The sequence below is a fragment of the Equus asinus genome, chromosome 11, assembly GCF_041296235.1.
Source record: "Equus asinus isolate D_3611 breed Donkey chromosome 11, EquAss-T2T_v2, whole genome shotgun sequence".
Lineage (NCBI taxonomy): Eukaryota > Metazoa > Chordata > Mammalia > Perissodactyla > Equidae > Equus > Equus asinus.
In genome coordinates this window covers 81756742-81773622 of record NC_091800.1, presented here as the reverse complement: position 1 = coordinate 81773622, position 16881 = coordinate 81756742, and the positions used below count along the sequence as shown (strand labels likewise).

General features: G+C 45.8%; 1 protein-coding gene and 1 long non-coding RNA gene across 2 annotated transcripts in view; one reads left to right on the top strand and one right to left on the bottom strand.

Moving 5' to 3' along the window:
- The window catches only part of COL4A2 (collagen type IV alpha 2 chain), a 191861-nt gene that overhangs the window by 98740 nt on the left and 76240 nt on the right, over positions 1-16881 (bottom strand). The gene's annotated exons all lie outside the window — the stretch shown is intronic.
- Positions 4735-10681, top strand: LOC123289691 (uncharacterized). Its single transcript, XR_006533772.2, has 3 exons — positions 4735-4834; positions 8654-8735; positions 10543-10681. It is a non-coding gene; the product is annotated as an uncharacterized lncRNA (long non-coding RNA).

Here is a 16881-nt window from a genome sequence, read left to right as displayed (position 1 = left end):
ACCACATTACAGCCATGTCCGTGGGTCACAGTGTGGCTGCGTGAGCCGCAGGCTTTGGCCCACCATCAGGGTTACATCCACATAACAAAGGGCTGGTGCTCACAACGCAGTTGACACTGCAGATGGCTATCTGAATGTCCTGGACTTCCCTCCTAAGACTCTCCAGTTTAGAGCGGTTACTTGGACGGACACTGAACACACATCCGCAATTAAAAAAAGAACAACAAACCACGAGAAACTGATCTTTTTTCAGTCTGGTGGAAAGATAATGGATGGCTCATTTGTCCAGACAAGAAACCCGGGGTCTTGGGTGAGAGGAAACCAAATGACATTAACATCCATTCCAGAGAAATGACTCAGCTGGTGTACTGTTCTCATGACATGGAGCGAAAACAACCTCCAGAACATTCGTTCTCCTCAATGGCATTTGTTGAAAGAAAAATAAACAGCAGTTTTCATCCACAAAACAGAAGGCAACAACTGAAGACAGCTGCGTTTCCAAGGCAGACACTTATTCCTGATGCGCTTCCCGTGCATCTGAGGTTCTGCAAAGATCTTACAGCATCACAGAAGAGAAGCGAAGATGCAGATGGCTCACTTCATAAAGAGGGAGCGGTTACGGAGAGAGTTAAAGTACAGACTTGAGAGGGCTGTGACTAACATGGTAAATTCTTGCTTTCCTTGGGGGTTAGAATATCCACATTGTGGTTTATCACAAATTAGGAGTTCACCTTCTTAATGGGATTACCCCCAGAAAGCCTCACCACGATGTCTTCGTGAGGCATTCCCCTTTGCGTGTGTGTGTCTGTGTGTGTACGTGTGTGGCTATCTTATTCTTCATCATCATCATGGCCACTTTCTGGGTCTGTCCTACTTTGAATGGGGTGTGCAGCCAGACAGAGGCACCACAGGGAGCGTGTCTGGAGTTTTCTCTCTGTGCCTGTGCCTGGCCACATGGAAGGCCTTTCATGTCCAAACATTCGTCTTCCTCACTCCTCAAGGACCTGTGATCCAACGATGGCCCAGAGAGGGTGCTTTCCAGGGCTGGCGCTTTCTCAACCAGTGGGATGCCCATTATCTCCAACAGGGAAGGGAGAAATGGCAGGCCTTGGGGAGATCAGTGCAGCATGATGCTCCCCAGCTGCGCTGACATTGCATCTCAGAGCGTGGTTTCATTACTTTTTGGGAAGCGTTGCGATTGGTAGCATTTTTTCTGTATTCAAATAGAATCTGACACATTCCAAAGCCACTTCCTATCCCCATTGGTGCCTCAAGCCAGGGTGAGCAGGTTCCTGCCTGGCCACTTGGACAAATGCTCCCCGATGGTCAGCGATGATGTAACTCCTCCGCCAGGGCCTTGGCAGCGCCCAGCGTTGTGGCCTCTCTCGAGGACATCGACTCTTTTGGTGTTTCTTTGCACACCTCTGACTTATCTTCCCTGGCCTCCTGTCCTGATTCCCATTCTGTAAAGGGCTGGTCTTCTTGCGGGTTTTGCCCTTACCTCTTTTGCCAGTACTCTGGAGGTGAGATCTCTCGTTCACTCCAAATAGAGGCAGGAAACACTTAGATGACACATTCTCCCTGCTGGGTGGCCCGACCTGCATGTCCCACAGGTGCCTTGGACTCGGCACACCTGAAAGGGAACTCGGCCCTCGTTGCATCCAGCTCCGCTCCTTGCCAGAACCACAGGACAGCGACCAGCCCTCTGCTTCTCTGCCCCTCTCTCAGTTCGCGGCGATACCATCCATCTAGATGCCACACCTAACATGGTGGAGACACCCTTGAAGCCCCCAGTAATTCAACCTTCCCTGGAATGTGCCCCAAGATGGACCTGGTTTTAGTCACATTAGAGTAGGTCATGGGACAGTGCAGTGTCCATCTGCAAATGGTTTATCTCTGCTAAGGTACTGACACATTCCTGGTTACACTGTCACTTCTTTAAGACCAGGCGGCACGCAAGTCTTCCAAGACTACGTCCAGCACGGTGCAGTGTCCTGCATCCCATGAACGCCGGCGAACACCTCACTTCTGACTTCCGCGATGATCGAGGAGGCCGGCCATAAATGTCTATAGCGGCGATACTGGCTTCTGCAGGCTTTCTCTGATTTCAGACACATTGCTGGTACGAAGGACAACTCACTCTCTGGTTTGCATCTGGGATTTATGGCTGATGCTGTCATGGATTTACTGGCTGCTCTGTTCAGCAGTGACTTCTTCAAGCCAAATATTCCTCTTTGTCATGCAAAACAGGAGCACCTTCTTGGAGGCTGGGATCTGACGTGCCAGGAAAGAATGCGGGAGGCAGTCTTGACCACTAAAAGGCTGGCATGGTTTCCGCTCTGATAGTGATTCATCGGAAAATGATTTTCAACTACCTCCCAGGCTCATGCCTAGAGACCACAAGAAGGTGCCGAGCCGACGCCGGCTTGCTCCTGGGAAGCTCTCTGGGAACACGCTGATTGGCATGGAAACCAAAGGCCACTAGCTGGTGGGCAGAGACATCAGCCTCTCTCCCTCTTTAAAAACCCCAGAAACCAAAAACCAAGGGGAAAAAAAATGAGGCGATTTCAAATGGTCTATAAATTATTCAATTGGAACTCATTAAATTCCATAATCACAGTTGCCATTTCTGAACAAAAGTGTGTCCTGGGTCTACCTGCAGAGAGCAGAGAAGCAGGGGTATGAGCCTGGACTGCAGGCGGGGCCCTGGGTGAGCTCCAGCCCATGGCTGTGGGAGGTCATTCAGGCCTCCAGCCCCTCCCCTTGTCTAAGTTGAAGGGCCCCCCTGGCAAAGTTCTACGCCCTTCTAGGAAAATGTTCAGCAGTAAAGTTGACCGGTCTGGGAGTTAACTCAGGAAGTGGGAAGGGGTGGGAAAGTGGCAGTCCCAACTTAATGCTCCCCACTGGAAAGCTTGCCTGGCACTGTCCAGCGGGCATTTCTGGGACACAAACACAAAGCCCCAGGGGTCCACGCCAGCTGGTCCTTAAGAGATTCCACATCACCAGTCTCACCCTTCCCCAGCACCTCTGGGGCATCCGCCAGCGTTTATTCCCTGCTGGTCCTCTGAACAAAGACCTTTTCCAACCACAGTTCACCTCTTTGATCTCTGAAATAATCTGCTGAGTTTGGATTTTGCAGGAATTTTATAATTCCTCCAGCCCACATCTCCCACTAGCTACCACCCTCTTCTCCTTTTCTATTCTCAACTCGTTGCTTTAAAAAAGGGTCCTGGCTCCATCCTTGCCTCCCTGACGCATCAATGCTGCAGACCACCCTCCTTCCAGAGGACCACTCTCATGGCCCCCGTCTCTCTACTGCTCGTTCTCCATGTTCTTTTCAGGGGCTTCCTTCTCGGCTCCTAAATGATGCTACTCCTTAGATCTCGTCCCTTGTCCCTGCTCTTTTTACCACACGCACTTTCCAATGGTGAGCCCATCCAAGGACCCTCCCAAGTGATGTGGCTGCTCCCCTTCGGTGTCACCATAATCTGGGCACACGCAAGTGGCCCAGCATGTGCCACCCCTTATGTCTTTGCTAGGAGGGCTTCCTGCTCTCTCCTCCCCTGGGCGGTGCTTGCTGGGGTGGGGGTGGGGGGGGGCCGCCATGCCTTATTCAAATTTGCATCTCCAATCTATATCACAGTGTCTTGCACACAGTGGGTGGCAGCATGTTGGTTGAATAAAGGAATGATTAAAATATATTGACTTTTACAAGTCTTGCATTTTACAGGAAAAGCAGAACCTTCAAATACGTGTTCAGATCCTAAGAGCTCCATTGGCCCAGAAAGTTTATCTTAAAAAGGCAATTAGCTTAAATAATAGTAACCGAAACACATCATTATTATACGTTTTGCTACCTCATACTTTTTTGTTTTGACCAGTAACTGATTCACAGAGATATGTTTAAGATCTTTTAGACCCAGAGAATCCTTCAAAATAGCTGTGGACATAACCTGAGTGGACGGACTTGAGTTGACTGAGACGAGCGTATTAGAGTTCATTTTGCAATGAAACTGAGCTCCTTAGAAAGTAACGGAGCTGAACGGTTTCCTAACAAAATGTGAACCTTGAAGAAGCTTTTCTAAAATAAGTTTTGTTTGTTTCAGTTCCCATGGGCAGGCAAACATGCAAATAAAACCCCATTGTTTCTTCTAAACGCGTCAAATTAGGTTCCCTTGCGTTTATAGGGGAAGCACCTTCACGAAATGACATGGACTATTCTGCATGTTACTGTATTTAGCTTATTATTCATTTTAAAAGACACAGGTCATACTAAAATGAGTTGGTTTGGTTCCCTTGAGCAAAGCCAAAGCTAATACTAAAAAAACCCAAAAAACCAACCTCATTTACAAACTAGGTTTCAGCTTTGACGACCCTTCTACCTATAGACACGTTCTCTGCGGCTTCCTCCCTCCCAGACAACCGTGTGTAATCGGACATACTTAGGGAATAAGCAAATGGATAATGAATTTATAATAAAAGGAAAACTGAACAACTGTTTGGATGGAACCATGAGTTACAACACTGAGCACTGCTGAGCCAACTCAATGGTTAGGGAAAAAGCTGGAAATGTGTGGGTGTGTTCTCAAGGTCCTAGAAAAATTCAGGAAGTCCAGCAGATGTTTTCTGTTAAGAGGCCTTGGAGCCCCAAGAGCTACATCTGTTTTTTTAAAATATAAGTTTATTTGTGAGACTATTTTTTTCTTCTTAAATAGTTCTCTGCTAAAACTCACAAAAGGGAATGCCGGCCAGTGTTGAACTCATGAGGTTTCAGTGAGTAACTCAGAATATGGGTCTGTGAACATGACAATCCCTATAGGAAGCGGAAATCCAGGTCAGTCATTTTAAAGGCCTTATTTTCTGAATAACCTTTTCTTTCCTCTTATTGATTGAAGCGGAATTAGGACTTTTTCTTTAACGTAATCGATTCTAAATAGTATACTGCAGATTTCAGTAGTTACCATATTCCACCCCTTTGGAAAGGATATAATACTCATAATGATAATTATCCTTTGTGTGTGTGCGCCTGTGTTTTTGATAGAAACATTGATAAGCGAGGATCACATTCAAGGACTCAGACCAACTTAGTGAAGAATATTTAAAATATTGAGATTTTCTGCTAACTACAATTTTGAATACGTGTTTGAACACCTATGGAATGGTACTTTTCTCACTGTGGTTGTTTTGTTAATCAACTGTTGAGCTAAGAAAGCTGACCTGTGACTCTTCTCCCACTTCCATTTTCCATGATCCTGGGGTGCAAGGGACAAAATTGCCCATTTGACCAAAGTTTCAAAAGCCACGAAATGAAGTCATGTTCAGAAAACATCTAAAGTCTTATTTAAATTTATCATCTGCTCAGGATCTTTCCCCGTTTTACTACTTACACAAATTGGTCTCCAAAGAGTTTATAAAAGATGAGATTTATATAACAAACATGCGCCGTATGAATGAATGAAAAGGGAAGTTCCCTTCCTGGCTGGCTGGTTAATGAGGCTGCGGGATGAGCCGGCATACAAACATATGAAAGCTGAGAAATGGAGCTGGCTGCACGTTTTGGAGAATTTGTCTGATTACTAACATGGTTACTGGATATATTATGAGTATGGAAGAAATTCAAGAACATTAGATTCCCTTAGCCTTGTGGCGATTACTAAAGTCATCAAGAATTTTAATCAAGCCATTTACAGAAGGAGCTTGTGCAATTATCGAGCTACAGAAGCCATGACCGGAGCAAGACCCACTCAGATCCCGCCCCCTCTCGGCATGCAAACAGAATGCTCTCCCCTTTGCAAGGAGCAGGTGGCCTCTCCTCCCCCTGCCAGGAGGACCACAGATTGCAAATATAATCAGATTAAAATAAATTAGAGTAGTTCTGTGGGAATTTACCCGTTAAAACATTTTCATGGCAAATCCCCCCAAATTTAAACCTTTTTTGAAAAGTTCCAATATTTTCATATATTTCACAAAAGTGGATTGCGTCACCCAGGGAATGATACAAATCTGGAAAATGAAAGGTTTCACAAGACCTAGGCTGAAACCAACACACTTGTTATTTGCCAATTTGTGGGAAAGAAAATAGGAAAAATGGGGGGCTGGCCCCGTGGCTAAGTGGTTAAGTTCGCGCGCTCCGCTGCAGGCGGCCCAGTGTTTCGTTGGTTCGAATCCTGGGCGCGGACATGGCACTGCTCATCAAACCATGCTGAGGCAGCGTCCCACATGCCACAACTAGAAGGACCCACCTCAAAGAATATACAACTATGTACTGGGGGGCTACGGGAGAAAAAAAAAAATAAAAAATCTTTAAAAAAAAAAAAGAACATTAAAATGATGTGAAAGATTTAAAAAAAAAAAAAGAAAATAGGAAAAATGGGTCAGATATGCACGACTCTAGGTTGAGGGAGAATCAAACTCAAAGAGCCAGTATATGTATTTATTTATTTTTTGTGAGGAAGATTGGCCCTGAGCTAACATCTGTGCCAATCTTCCTCTATTTTATGTGGGATGCCGCCACAGCATGGCTTGATGAGCAGTGCTAGATCCACGCCTGGGATCCGAACCTGTGAACTGCAGGCCACTGAAGCGGAGCACATGAACTTAACCACTACACCACTGGGTGGGCCCCTCAAAGAGCCAGTGTGGGTAAAGCTGGACTTTTCCTTTATTCCCAGACCAAGTCAAGATGGGACATGTTAGCCCCAATGACAGCATTTATACATGACATCTGGCAGCTTCTCTGGTTGCTTTATGAGTGTGGGCTTCTCAAGCAGGTTTCCCGCCTCCTGGGTTTGAGGGTCGATGGCAAGAACACGGTTTGTCTCACTCTGCTGCTTTTTCCTGCTAGGACTTCACCAAAGGTTTGACCTCAGGCTCGCCGGCCATAAAGCAAGCGTTTCTGGGAGGATTGCAGGAGGTGAGGGGCCAGCACAGGGTGTGTGATAAATGGGCGCTGCCTTTCTCTCCCACTGCCCTTCCTTCCTTCTACTATTTCTTAAACATCCTTCCCAGTAGCCACCGGGACACCGGGCGTCCTGCAGCTGCTTGACAATGCACACGCTCTCCTGACTTTACTGTCAACAAAGAAAGTTCTTACAACGCAAACCTGGCAGTATTTGTGTTTGATCTCTTTTGATAAAATGGCCTAAGCGAGCCAAAAGAGAGAACGGTTAGACAATCAAGGAAGAAAATAGTTTTTGTCGGGGGAGTTAGCCCAAAAAAGGGATGTTTTTTAAGTCAGTCTAAATAAATGTGGTTGGTGGTCCTGCATCACTAGACAATTTCCAACTCTGATTTGCCGGGGTGGACGTCGCTGGTACGATATCAAGTTGATGTGCTTTTCGTCATTCCATTTCCAAAGCGAATGCTGACTCTTAACTTGTATCTCTGATCTTTGCCGATTTATATTTACTGCTGTTATTTCAACAGGCTGGTTGAGTTTCCTCATAAGAGATAGGCATTTCATTATTTTTAGTTGCGCTTAAATAAATATATTTCACACTGTGCCTTTCTCCACAAAAGCAGCATGTAAAAATAGCAATGGAAATAATCAAGGAGAAGGGACAAGAAAAGGAAAAGGAAGCAGGAACAAAAAAAATATATATATCTGATTTTTGACTCAGATTTTTGTGCTTTTCTAAAAATAACTTGAAAGCCCTTAAAATGCTTCACAGCCCAGCAAGGTTATCTTTCAAGGGAGGCTTCTGCTGTTTGTGTGTTTTCCTGGGGGAATGGCTTCTTTCTTAGGTCTGACACAGCTGCTTTCAGCAAATATCAGCCCATCTTTTCAAATTAGAGGGCTGTTAAAATTTAACTTTAGACAATCTTTTTTTCGTTTTTTTTTTTTGTGAGGAAGATTGGCCCTGAGCTAACATCCGTTGCCAATTCTCCTCTTTTTGCTTGAGGAAGATTGTCACTGAGCTAACATCTGTGCCAATTTTCCTCCATTTCGTATGTGGGATGCTGCCACAGCATGGCTTGATGATCAGTATATAGGTCCACACGTGGGATCTGAACCCCAGGCCACCAAAGTGGAGAGTGCAAACTTAACCACTACGCCACCAGGCCGGCCCCTAGAGAATCTTTTTACAGGATTCAAAATGACACGAATAAATTAGCGAATCTAAAAACACAGGGAGAAAGCCCCATTCTGAGTGTGCTCTTGCAGCCCCAAGTACAGAACTGACTCTTTCTCCTGCTCCACACACCAGCCCACGCTCTCTTTATGTCCACAAAGGACTATTCATCCACTTGGGGTTGGTATGACTTCAGATCGCTTTGTGCCGCCGTTCCCGCGATCCATCATTCCTTCCAACGGTGCTTTGCAAGTGGCAGTCCAGTTCAGAGCCAATACTTTTGGCCTCCAGTTTTGATTTACTCCAAAAATGTCTGCATTTTCCAAGGTTGTGAAATACGCCACCTACAATGGTCTTAGTGAAAAGAGTTCAACAATTTACTCGTATAAACACATGCATCTATCACTAAGTGGAAATGAGAAATCAGAAGTTCATTTTCCAAAGTTTTCCTTTAATGTTTTTTCCACCCTAATCAAGTCCATAAATATTAACAACACGAAACCCCACTCAAGCGACAGGGACACAGAACCAGGGAGACAAAGTGGTGGTTTATGGTGCTATGAGGGGTTCTTTGGTTCCAGGTCTGCACAAGCCACTTGCCTGTTAAAGTCATACTTGGCAGAACCTCTCCAAGAAGCAGGCCGAGACGACTCTGACGCAATTGTAAGTAAACTGACTGTAAAATTATCTTCAGACAAATATCAATGGGGGCGTATAAACAGTGGGCCAGAGGAGGTTTTCCAAAAAACCTCCGACTGTCATGTGATATTAACAGGGCTACGCTGCGGTCTTGGCAGCCCCACTGCAGCCCTGAGCACCGTTATGACCAAGGATGGTAAGGCTGTGAACAACCCTGCATTAGTCACGTTCCCGGAACCCGGCTCTCAGAAGGGAGCGCAGGCCTGGGACCCATGGAATTCACTGCTCCGGCTTTAAACACGAAGTAAAATCACAGAACATCTGCACACTCACTAGGCCTTTTTTTCTAAAATCTTTCTGTGCATACAATTTCACATGTTCAACAGTTTAAAAATCTGATGGAAGACAAATATTTGCTTTTCATACAAAGAAACAGCAACTGTTTAAACATCCACGTTGATTTTATTTCATCATTACGGATTGGAGACTACCTTGAACTCTTTGCTCATAGGAGAAAAGGTCAAGCTAGTCATTTTTATGAAACTTTGAATGGATTAATTTTAGACAATCATCATATCTAATTACAAGGTGTTCAGTCCTTATCTTTTGGAGATGATTAGTAATATAACAAGAAAAAGGGTGACCGAGTGTGTCTGTCATTTTGCTAATGTGAACCAGAGTCGTGAAGGCACATTCTACAGAAAATGAAAGGATTCTATTCCATGGAACGTCTCACTGGCCCAAACCAATGCTCTTGGAGCTTGTCCAAGTGCAGAAGTCCCCCCTGAGGTTGAGGGTAACGGCATATAAAGAGCTACTCTGGGAGCACGTGCTTGTCGGGGAGCGACCACGACCCTCTAGTTACAGAGCGAGAAGCTTCCACTGTTTCCGCCAGCACTGGGTTCGTGGCTAAAAATCCCTTTCAATCTGCATTATTCAATCGCACAAATCCCCAAAGACAGATTCCCATTTAAAAAAATAATGGAAGGTCAATATTGGTTCAACGGTTGTTACAAACGTACCGTCTAATGAAAGATGTTAACAATAGAAGAAACTGGTGGGGGGGGGTGAGTGGGGGAACAGGGTATGTGGGAACTCTCTGTACTTTCTGCACAATTTTTCTGTAAATCTAAAACTGCTCTAAAAAATAAAGTCTTTTAAAAATAACAGAAGGGAGAGAAGAGTACATTCCATTCGTTTTAGTCTCATTTTCATTAGGACCTTTGACTTCATCGGGTCCTTATTTATTATCTATTTTATTCCACATCCCTCAGGCAGAATTAACAATTTGGTTCAAAAGCATCAATAGTGACAGATTTTGTTGGGGAAAATTTTTTAATTATAAATTAAGTGTTATATTCAGTTGATATAATGACCACATTCAAAAAGGTGAAGTAAACATTACAGGAGAAGTGTGTCACAGTCTCATCCAACTTTGCAAAGTGAGGGTAGGGGCTGGGGAGAGAGAGTCAGAGACAGAGAGAGACAAAGAGAGAGACACACACAGAGAGACAGAAAGAGAGGGAAGGAGATGGGGGGATCTCACCTGTTGAAACGGTGTGGGCACTTTCCCCTGCCATCCTACCCCATATGAAATACCCCATGCACTTTCACATGGATGAAACTAGCCTCCTTAACACAACATGGCAGCTGCAATCACCGCACAGGAAGCGCTCAGCAGAAGATGTGAGCTGTCCAGTCCTGAAGGGAAACCTGGTTTGGCTGGACTGAGACACGATCACTGGGCTCCTGGGGGCTCTGAAGGGGAATGCTGACTGTACCTGACTGTCATCTTACTCACTGACCTGAGATCCTTCTCCCCTGAGGACAGGCGTCTCCACTGTTCACCCCGACCCTGCGGAGGAGAACTAGCGGCTTGCTAGAGAACTGCGATGCAAGGAGCTCCTGGCGCCTTTGCCGACACCGAGCAGCCTGTCCACGTGCTTGTGGTAAGAAGCTGGGGGTAACTCGACATGTGTCCGCGAGTTCCACAAGATCTCCCACTGGTGTGGGTGTCGGTCATGAACTGGAAACCAAATCTACGCTGTGCAGCGGGGAGAGCTGGGGAGGTTGGGGGCTGCTGGCTGCTCTGTGCAAGGAGTGTCGGACGGGCCAGGACTCACGTGATGGCTGTTTCCATGGATTAGGCGACGGGATGTGTCTTATGCGAGCAAAGGCGAGGACGAGTAATTGTCATGTAACCCACGAGAGAGAACACCTCTCCACCAGCAGTTCTGGAAAAAGCTAAGCGAGGTGTGGCAAGCAGAAAGGAGGGGCAACAGAGTGCATACCGGCCAGAGAACTAAGTGATGCCTCCAAGAGAGTTCTTGTGTTACTGACTGTGTTAACAAGGGATGTCTGTCAGCACGACTGGGATGTGGGTCTTCCAGTCTGTGACGAGTATCTGGAAATGTCCACACTCCAGGATGCAAGGGGGCACGATCAGGTGAGACCTCTGACCCGGAAGTGAAACGCTTTCCTCTTTCTGTGTGCATGTGATAACCTACCAGGCACTGACCCATCCATTCAACCCCCCACCGCAATGCAATCCTTTGGAAAAGCCTATCTGGTCACATAACCCTTCTGCCTAAAAGGCTCAGTGGCTTCCTTGTCCTCCTCGGAGAAAGCCCAAGCCCTGGGGCCTGGCGTGCTCTGCCTCACCTCCTCCACTCGGGCTCTGCTCTGCCGCTACGCCTGCCTGCCTTCCACTGCCCAGAGGCGTGTGCTGTGCCCTCTGCCTGGAAAGTTCTCTCTCCCATTTGCTTTAGCACGTACTCCTCTGTCTTCCATCCTCAGTTCAATCCTCCAACCCCAGGCAAATCTCTCAAACCCCAGGACCACCGACCGCTCCTTCAGAGCCTCAGCAATATGGCAGTCTCAGCGGTTCCCAGCGCTGTCCCTGGTTCCCAGCTACACGGTAGACGGGGAGCTCCCAGAGGCCAGGGGCCGGGTCTGTCCGCCCCGAGCACGCTGCAAGTCCTCAATAAGCACCCAGAAATGAAGACAGGGTTCAGTCCCTCTGAGGCTGAGGCAGCCGGCCCATCCACCCTCAGGGCTGCAGCGTGTTTCTGCGACCCACAGAACATTCTTCTCGTCTCTCCAACACCCCCGCCCCCACTTCTTCAGCCTATCGGCCACCAAGCGTTCTTGGTTCCTTCTCGAGTACTTGTCTCTCCCTCTCCCCCTTCGCTGTCTTGTTTAAGCCTCAGCTCACCAGGCCTGGATTACCTTCCTTTGCCTGATCTCACCCTTTACCATCAGGCCCCCGACTTCTACCGAACCCTGAGCCAGCCAACTCCACACCAGCTGCCACAAAACCGCGTTCTCCCACGTCGGGTAAACGCTCGAGAGCCTGCAGGGCGCCCCACAGCCCCCTGCGTGGAGCCCATCCCCTCTATTCAGTCGGCTAGTCTCACTCCTGCAAGCCGTCCCTCTGCTCATGACACCTCCCCGCCTGGGATGCACTCTGGTCCTCTAGGGCCAAGCCCAGCCGCCCTGCATGGATTGCTCCCGCCCAGAGGCTCACTTTTTAAAAGGCTTCTACTATTCTTCTGATCTCTGTTTCTCAGCCTCAGAGCTGACTGTGCTCGAATTCATTCTTCACTTGTGAATTCCACATCTCTCACTGGACTGTAAGCCGCTTAGGACAGGGGTCATACTTCTTTGGTTTTTGTCTTTAATTTTATTCTTATTGTAGTAAAATATATATAACATAAAATTTACCTTTTCAACCATTTTTAAGTGTACAATTCAGGGGCATCAAGTACATTCACAATGCTGTACAACCATCACCATATCTATTTTCAAATTTTTTATCATCCTAAACAGAAACTCGGTTCCCCTTAAGCAATAACCCCCCATTCCTCCCTCTTCCAGCCCCCCGTAACCTCTAATGTACTTTCTATCTCTAGAATTTGCCTGTTCTAGATATTTCATTTAAGTAGAACCACGTCCTATATATCCTGTCGTGTCTGGTTTATTTCACCAAGCATAATGTTTCTCAGGTCATCCACTTGCAGCAGGTGTCAGCACTTCATTCCTTTTTAAGGCTGAATAATATTCCATGGTGTGGTTGTGCCATATTTTGCTTATCTTCTCACTTGTTGATGGACACATGGATTGTTTCCACCTTTTGGTGATTGTGAAAAATGCTGCCAGGAATATGGTTTTACAAATATCTGAGTTCCTGCTTTCAATGCTTTTGGGTATATACCTAGGAGTGGAATTGCTGGGTCATATAGTAACTCTATGTTTAATTTTTTGAGGAGCAGGAACCACATTTCTTACATTTGCACTTTTCTGTGGTGCCTAATACTGCTGGGGATGGGGTGGTGAGAAGACAGTGGGTAAATATTCAATATTTAATTAACTCAGTGGCAGCAGAAGGTAGCGGTTCAGAACATGGGCTCTGGAGCTGGAATGCCGGGGTTAGAACCAGCTGACACCGGGCAAGTCACTGAAGCTCTCTGTGCCTCAGTTTCCTCATAGTAAAGGGGGAACATAGTAACCTGCTTCACTGGTTATTGTAACAAAAGACTTAATATCTATAAAAGTAGAATAGTATCTGGTACAGAGGAAGCATTATCTAAGTTGTTTTATAATGATTATAAAATACTACCATTTGCCAACTTGTTGAGGGGGTTATAAGCTCCCTAACCTAGAGTTCTGCAAGAAACCCAGGCCAAAAAGACCAATAAATACACGTAAACCATAGGAAATCCTAGCATGAAGTCGTATTTCATGCTTTCACTGCCTAATTTAACTCTCCTGGATGAAGATGTGGAGGAAGCCCTTGATACGGAGGGTGTGGGGGCATGACTAACACTAGTGCTGCGTGAGCGTTTCCACCAGCTGGGGGTCCTGTAGTCATGCTTTGGGAAAAGATATTTGACTCTCGTTCTATCTGAGTCATGCAATAAAGGTTTATATTTTTATAGTGAGATTCTCTTGAAATTTTCTAGAATTACAGCATAAACATAGCTGAAGTATAGCTGAAAACTGAGTAATTAAAATCCAATATTAAAAACCTTACTACCCAGAGAATTGGAATGCCTTTCAACAGAAATATCACTTCATTTTTACATAAGGCTTACATCATACTGTATTATATGGTCATAAAATAGTAATCCTAACAGAATTTCCACATCCAAGTATCGCATTTTAAAACTCTATGCTTTTGAAATTATTCTTGGATGGGAGAGTAATTCAGCATTAAGAAACTAAGCCAGTGAAAGATGCAGTTTGATATTTTTAATTTTACTTTTCCCTCGAACAGTCTTTAAAATGAGGTTGCTAGAGAAATGAAAAAGCTCGATTTTCCATTACAGAAGAGAATCACGTGGGGTTAACTTGATTCTCCATTTTTCATGAACTCGTCCTGCTGGAAGAGATGCGCAGCTGTCTGTAGCACCGCCATGGGTAAAGCCTCCCAGCTGGTACCACCAGGCGGGCATCACCAACGTCTCTGTTGTTCACGATGGTGGAATTCCTTCTCCTGGCTGAAACGAACCCTCCGTGCCTTCACTTCAAGACCTCCCCTGTCCTTCTCTGTGTGGTGGGGCTGGAAATCTCCTGCAAATTCCTTGTTTGTCAGCCCCTCCTGCACTTGTTGACTGACACAATTATTCCTTAGCTTTACTTTTCGGTGCTACACTGTCGCGGTCCCTCTACTTCTTTATTCTGGGACTTAACTTACAGTTAAGGAAAGAGGGAGTGTGAAGGATACCACAGAAGACCACATGGTTCCCAGGCAGGAAATACCCAATAATTATTCCTGACCATAATTGGATGAGGGGGAAAGGGGAGGAGGAAACTCCAGCGGGGGATTCTCAGGCGTCCCGTGAGGAAACAGGAAGGAGACGGCGTTGTGCTAATATGGTCTGTCTTCTGCATGGCGCAGGGGCCGTCTGCTGCACAGTCCATGTCTGGTGGAAATTCACAAGCATTTTTTGCATACTAAGTGCATGCACATGCGGAAGATCCTGCAGAGCCCACGGACTCACAACCTGGCCCGTGATCTCTCCTCTCCCTGTGGCTTCTGTTAATCCTAAATCCTTGTGCCTTCAGACTCAGACTGTTTTGTCCTAGTTCAGTCCTCTCTGAAGCCTACCTCTCCCCCTACACCTGAGAGATAAACAACCAGCCCAGACACATTTATTTTTCAACTACAGTGTCATTCTTTGAGTTTACTCAAATTCCTTGGGAAGGTGGAGAGAATAAAGAAAACAAAGTAATTATTTGAACTCTTCAAATTGGCTCCTTTTGATGCTCTTTCCTTGATGACCTGTTTTCTCACTCATTCTTTCTTTACTCTTAAATTCTTATAATGTTCAACCCCAACTTTCAGTATTGATTTCAACGTCTTCTTTTTTCTAGTATCTCAAATCTGAAATTCTTCACCTCCTGCCATTTATTGTTGAAGACTAATATGTTTGTCTCTACTCCCTCCAAATTCACCCTGGGAGGGAATGGTATATGTGGTGGCAAGAAGAGAGAAGGTTCCAGAAGAAATGTGTACATGGATGCTTGCGACACAAGGAGGTCTAAGAAATTTAAGGTAAATACAGAGGAATAGCAACATGAGCCTGCTACAGCAAGCTGAAGAGAACCTTCAAACCCTGTCTGCAGACGCTGAGTCTACCAAGAGCAAAACGGTCCACGCTCAGAATGGCTGAGGCCACCCTTGATGGAGTCCCTGCAGAAGCACCAATCACATTACTCACTAGATATCGGAGACGACCTCCTCCACCTCTAACATCCATGACAATACTACTATTCCATCTGCAGAGTTAAAGCCTGATGCTTGGAGCTGAGGGACTTCCTCAAGGCCACCAAGCTAGTAAGTGGTAGAGTCAGTTCTTCTTCATAAGCATTCTGAGCGACTCAGATAAGGGATACATTGTTGGGTCTCTGGAAATTCTTTTAACTCAATGGATCATTAGCGTTATTAAACATGTTACACTGGAACAGCAAGGTAGCAACAGGGACCAGCTGCAGCGCACCTCAAGAACAATCAGGGCTGCTGACTCCTATCTGGCAAGGTTTTCTCTGTCCCCGTTTTGCTAAGTTGGAAATAGATGCTTCTAGTTCTTTTGCCACCAGAAGTCACACCCCTGCTCCGTGGTAGAAGGGCTCTCAGAGGCCCTGTAGACACTACAACTATTTCCTTAACATACGAGCTTCATATGCGCCGTGTGTTATGGAGCTCAGTGCAGCCAAGTCAGCATTCCAGAAGGGCAGTTTCCAATGAGACTCTTTAAAATGAAAACAAAACAAAAATAACAACAACCCCCCCCAAAGCACTACTAAAAATGAACACATTTTTTACGTGAATAAGGACGTATCATAAAAAGAAGTCTTAACTTCACAGTTTCTTACTCAAATTGGTGAATTCATAATGCACTGGTGACCCAAATAATTGAGCAATTTGGAAAGATACTGTCAGATACAAATGAAGCAGCTTCCATTTGATATATATGTGTTTAGAAAACAGATTTCAATATAAAACAATGAGAGTTGAGTTCAAATTTGGCAATAATTCTAACTGTTCAGGATAACATGGGAATGAGGACGCTTCAACCACAGCCCTTCGACGAGGGGATTACTCATTCAAGTTTAACAACAGGCTGCTCTGCCGTTTCTCAGGCCGAGCACCACATAGCCTTGCCATATAGGATTCCTCTGGCAAAGGCATCCTGAGAATGTGTCATTTGGAATTAACATCATTGAAGTCAAAGGGCATGAGAATGGGCTTTCCAACCCCTAAAGAATGGTTTTCAACTGCCCTATGGGATAGCTCCTGCTGAATTCAAACATGAACTTAAAACCAGAAATCCTAATAAAAAGTTCTGAAGCGGGATTTAATGGGGTGTCAGTTTGTGGATCTGAGTCTGGACGAGGTTCTGTTTCTCACCTATGGCATGAAGTCGAGGGCAACACGTCACCTCTGTGGGTCTCACCTTTGGAATCCGAGTGTGGGCTAGAAGGTGTCAGGGGTCCCTTCTGGCTTTAACATCAAAGATTTTGAGGTTCCCGTGCCAGGTCATCGAGTAACCTTTGGGAACATGTGGAGACAGGGATGCTGCCCACCTTCCACAGAAGTCTTCCCGGGATTCCCATGAGTTCAAACAGACAGTACAGATCTTGCGTGGGGCGGCTGTGTCTTACGAAT